This window comes from Cynoglossus semilaevis, chromosome 14 (genome assembly GCF_000523025.1).
Source record: "Cynoglossus semilaevis isolate Cse_v1.0 chromosome 14, Cse_v1.0, whole genome shotgun sequence".
Taxonomy (NCBI): domain Eukaryota; kingdom Metazoa; phylum Chordata; class Actinopteri; order Pleuronectiformes; family Cynoglossidae; genus Cynoglossus; species Cynoglossus semilaevis.
In genome coordinates this window covers 27,204,800-27,210,705 of record NC_024320.1, presented here as the reverse complement: position 1 = coordinate 27,210,705, position 5,906 = coordinate 27,204,800, and the positions used below count along the sequence as shown (strand labels likewise).

The 5,906-nt window shown below is 43.1% G+C and overlaps 1 long non-coding RNA gene across 1 annotated transcript in view; it reads right to left on the bottom strand.

Moving 5' to 3' along the window:
- The window catches only part of LOC103390373 (uncharacterized), a 46,368-nt gene that overhangs the window by 37,353 nt on the left and 3,109 nt on the right, over nt 1-5,906 (bottom strand). The window lies entirely within an intron of this gene.

Sequence of the window (5,906 nt, the reverse complement as noted above, 5' to 3'; positions counted from 1 at the left end):
CTCACTCTTCTCTTTTCTCTCAGTGGGTGTCAATCACAGAGCCGTCTCCAGGATCTTCTCCACTCTGACAGAACATTTATCCGTTTTACCAGACGCTGAATCCAATCGTGATATTAAGGAGACGGTTGTCACGAAGCAGAGGACGAGGAAATGTTTCTGTTTCATTAGGAAACAAACAAACTCATATTTAATATCAGTGATAACACGACTGATCTGAACATCTGTTCATCTTCTTCAGCTTAGTGCCAGGCCCGGTGGTCAGTGGTCAATGGTCAATGGTCAGTGGTCAGTGGTCAGGGTTCAGTCAGTCGTAGGACCGTACGACTGTTGTCATCGTCGACTGTTGGTTTGAAGCAGAGAATAAACTAATTAACAAATGCTGTGTTTTTGAACTGGAACCTCTTTTTTCATACAAAGAAGTTCAAGTGTATTAAAAAAAATCGTTATAGTTAATGAAATATAATTCAACAATAATTAAACATCACAGCGATGACGTGTTTGTTGTTTTTTTATACTCTACAAAATTGATCAAGCGAGTTGGATTGAACCTCGATGACGTGTTTGTTGTTTTTTTATACTCATTTTCATACAAAATTGATCAAGTGGGTCAGATTGAACCTCCTAGCGAGCTGTTTTGACCTGCGGGCCCTATGTTTGACATCCCTCATCTATATGACAATGATATAAATAACAGTGAACATTTGTGTTTCTGAGCAACAACTGATGCTAACAGCTAGCATGACGCTCGAGAAACTAATAATTCTGACACTAAATCATGAAACTATGAACCACACGTACGTGTGTGCGTGCGTGCGTGTGTATCTGGAGAGTCAGGAAATGATGGTGTCGTCCATCAGACTGTCTGTAGTATTTGTCAAAAGGTCACAGGTCACACTCCACACCCCCCAGCTGAGCTGTTTCCATTTTAATGTCACACTTCCAATCCATCAGCCGGTGACAGACACCACACAGAAGGTTTAAGCCTTCGTCCCCGAGCGCGCGTCCGCCGTGACATCTCCGTGTCTCAGGACGCTCCGTCACCGCCTCACGCGCCACAAATAATCAATGACATCATCGATCGATCGACAGGAAATTAATGACTGGCCACAGATGTGTGTCATAATGTGGAGAGACACCAGAGAACAACGAAAACCATTCTGTGAAAAGTCACACACACACACACACACTCATGGAACGCCAACCCCCTGGGCCGGGGACCAGTGATGGTCCAAAGGTCATTTGGTACCAGGACACAGTAAAAAAATACACTTCAGACTCTGATACTGAAGTCTGAAGAAAGTCTAAAAGAAGTTTGATTTGGAAAATGTAATGATCTTCAACGATGGTACGAGGTCACTGGTCCACAGTAACAGCTGGTCCTTGGTACAAGAAAAAGGTCGAGGTGTAGAATAATCATGATTAATCACGATTCAAACTGAAATTGTTGCCCAGTAAATATACATATAGATACATATATCAATATATACACAGATCTCTGTGTATCTACCTGTGTCCACTGTATATATGGTTGTTGATGTTTATATATAAAGACAGACTGATTACAGATGAATTTGTATTTGATTGGACAGATCCTGTTTTTACATGAAATTAGAAAAATAATTGTTTGTTTAGCGTCTGTTGTCTTTCCAATCAGTGACGGTGATTCATCAAGCGTTGTTGTTCTGTCAGCCACCTGTGAAGTTCCTCACAGACGAATTCTGGCTGAACTAAAGTTTTGATTTGATGGAAACTGTTTGAATTAACAAAAGCGCATGAAAAAATATTAATCTGCGTTTCCTGTGTGTGTGCGCGGGTGTAAGTGTGTGACGGATGTTTTCCGTGCTGGTTCCAGTCACTGCGTCCTCCTCAGGCCTGACGCGGGATATTAATGCGCTCCAGTAACTGTTAATTTCACTTTGCAGCAGTGATTTATGGGTAGACGGCGAACGGCGCCGCGATCTAATTGAGATCAGAATGGCTGTTCCTCACACAGTCACGCCCGCGCCTTCCAGATGGGGCGCCATGATTAATGCATAATGAGCAAATAATTCATGGATTCATAAAAAGAGAAGAACAAACACGAGCAGGAATCAAAATCTTTCTGTCATTTTTCTCTCGGAGAGAGTGGGCGGAGCCTCCGCAGCAATCAATGGTCCCGCGATGCGCTCGCTTTATGAAACGATGAGGAGCGCGAGGGCGGAGATTTCTGGACCATTAGGGTCTTCATCGCTCACACCACGTGACAGCGAGGAGCCGGCGTCGGACGCTGCTCTAACACAACACAAACGGACCTAAGGTCTGAGAGATCATTATTGATTAACCTGCTAATCATTTACTAATCATTAATTTCATTATTGATCACTCATCAGGCCGTGATACTGAAGAGGGTTCATTCAAACTGGACCTCAGTTTCATTTTCTTCTGCTTTATATACTGGACTGTTATACATGAAAAAAACAACAGATATATATAATATTTAATGACAAATGTACTGATATCATAAAGTAAAAAATGTTCTTTTAATTGAACAATATTTAAGTACATATTTAAGTACATATATTTAAATACAATAATTAAATTAAGTACATTAATGACAAATGTACTGATATCATAAACTAAAAAGAATTCTTGGTTTTAATTGAACAATATTTAGGAACATATAATTAAATACATTCAATGTATTTATAATGATGTTAATAGACATAGTATATACTTTATAAAGGTACTTTTAGATGTTCTGCAAATGTAAAATCATTCAATTGAACTCTCCCTGACGTAAACATCCTGTGTTTGTTTTTCTGTTGTTTCTGTTCAGATCAGTCCAGCAGCGTTGACCCAGAGCACGGACTGAACCTCGTCACCAGGCTCTGAATCATTGTTAACGTTTTCTTTTTAAATCGCGCTGATGAGCATTAAAAGAATAAAAGTGATGGAGAGCGGTCTGAGTGAAGAGAAGATGTTTGCTCATCGATCGGTTCCAACGACGTTTTCATCTTAAAGCTGCGACCGATCATTGATTTTTACATCAGGATCCATCTTTCTGCATTACAACACAAAGACCAATCAGCTTCTTTGATTTATGCGTCATCATCGAGCGGGGCCGTCAGACGTGTCCGCGGGGTTAAAGTGCCCCGGCGCTAATGAACTAAGTCTTTAATCTGGAGGTGCTGGTGTTGGTGGTTAGGGTGGAGGAGGAGAGGAGCCGTAAAAACACCAGGGGGAGACTCCACTCATTACTAACAGAACAACACTGCTGTGGAAGGAAGAGTAGGCAACACACAGAAATGACCCTGACTTTCCTGCAGGGGGCGCTATAAACACAATTAAAGTACCCTGCTGCATGGTCTGGTAGAACTTTACAGTTTTATATACAGTCTGGGTTTGACACTAGTGAACCAGCAGTTAGTCACTGATGGTAGTACATCAGCGGTCCTCAACCTTTAATGTACCAAGAACCAGTCAGCTGGTATCAGCCGTTACTGTGGACCAGTAATACCGCACCATCGTTAAAGGTTCATCAAATTTTCAAAATAAAAATGAGTAAAATTGGACTACATTTTTTTTCACTGTTTCCAACTTCAGCCAAATGACCTACGGACCGGCACTGGCCCCCGAACCGGGGGTTGGAGACCCCTGCAGTAAAACACAGAAATCCCTGTTAAAACACAGAAATCCCTGTTCTGTGTAAGTCTACACCTCTAGTTTGACTTATTTTGTTTAAGAGAATGGTGCAGAGTTGTGTCATCATCTTTTGGGGGTGTACAGCAACTGATGAGGGGAGCTCACTGCTTAACATACTCCGGCTAACACATGAGGCCAACACATGAGGCTAACGTGGTCGCTGTTTAAAATCACAGGCCTTTAAATAGAGTGAAACACACTCAGGTTCCTCTGACTGCCATCAGAGCTTCATGCTGAACTGTCCCACGGGGGGAGACAACGAGCTCCATTTACGGAGGATGTGACACACTTAACATTGTTGCCTTCACAAAACTGAGGTCACCACAGTTTATGGAGAATTATTCTGGGAGGGAAGGGGGGAGTGGGGGGGGGATCGATGACCAGCTCCATTGTGAGAGTAAATAAATAGTGTGTGAAAAGTGTCCAATGGGCAAAGAGTCACAAGACGATGACTGATGAGCACAAGTGTGACTGAAGTGCTGTGACAAATCTGGACTGCAGGTGACGCTGGTTGACCGTTGAGGAAACACGGCAGAGAGAAGAAGAAAAAAAACACTTTTAATCAGGTTTGCAAGTTTGCAAATAAAGATGCATTTAATGACCTGCTGCTGATTAGAATGAGTTGTCTTCCTGAGTGTGTGATGCGTTTAATGACCTGTTGGTGTTAAGACTGAAGAGGTTTGTTCAGCCAGTGGCTTCACTTTTATCTTCATTAGGGAACAACAACAGGAAGTGTTGGCTCGGCTCCTAATGTGCTTCCAGTCTACCTTCTATACCCGTTACTGTTGGCTGGGGTTACTGGACCCTCAGCCTTCTTAGCTGTTCAAAGTCACATAACTAAAGAGGCATTAAAGCACATTTGCGACACCACTAAACAAACAGCGGGGCCTTGGCGAGCATGAGAAAGAGGCGGACGGTGAGAGGAAACAATCTGAGCTTTGTGTGGAGCAGCACCTCTCCACTGCTCCACCGCTCCACCTCACCGTCTCCCATGGACTACAACTTTCCCAGGCTGGATTCTCCCTGTACTAGCAGATGGTGACAATCGATTAGCTGACAGAAAATGCCGACATTCAGAAGTGCAGGGCGAGGAGAGACGTCTGAAAACTGTTTGTATTCATCCGACGCAATGAACGGCCGCTGAAGGAATCCACTGGAAAATTGTAGGTGATCCTAAATCATGGCTGGTTCAAATCCTGGTTGACCACAGTCACACTGACACACAAACAACTGCTGCTGAAAATGAACAGGTCGCCAACAGGTGTCACAATAAACCACTACTGGAACCTGGAGCACGTTGGGTTCAGATACTGATACCAACGAGACGCCGCACTTTCTCCTCTTAGGTCGGTAAATGTACTGTTTGTCGGGGAAAAAAAAAACACCTAAAAAATGTCACGTTCAAACAATGCAGTGTGAGCCTTGATTGATAAATAAATATCTTTATGTCGAATAAAGAACCTGACGCTGTTCATTTTAGCTTAAACCAAACTTTTTTTATCAAAACCAGTTTGTTTGGAGGGTGGATGTAAATGTTAGCTTGAACACTTACTGGTAGCTGTTAGCAGATTAGCATTCAGTGTAATTTCAACCTATAACATTCTTATCCAATCAGAAATCTGATCAATGAATCAGAGACCAGCACAGAAGAAGACAAAGAACAAGTTGGACAATCACCGTGGACGTCTAATGGACGGAGACGCAGCTGCAGCCTTGATGGACACCACTGTTAACAACACTCACATTATCAATACCCTCACATATTGATGGAAATGACACAGACTGGGCGGCTGCGGGGGCGTGAACTCCAGCGTTCATATCTGAAACGTTCCTTGTGACCCGCTCGTGAAGTCAGCCTCTGGGAATCGATCGATCCGCAGCCAAACAGCGTAAAGCGTCTGAGGACGCCCTCAAAAAAAAAGAGGGGCTTTAAGTGCATGGGGGGTCTTCACTTTCCAAGTTATGACCAGACACTCCCTGAGGTCAGAGTTCAAAGGGCATCAGACCAGCCAAGGTCGGCCCACATTAACATGGCAACAGAGTTAATTCCATTTCCAGACAACAGAGCTTTCACAGAAAAATGAAAAGCTTTTAAAGAGCGGTAAATTTGGGACGGCAGCGAGAGAGAGCTAATCGAATCATCGTCTGATTTAACTGCCAAAGTATTTTCCTCTGCGTCTTTAATCGATACTTAAGACTCATGATACCCGGGTCAGCGGCGGAAT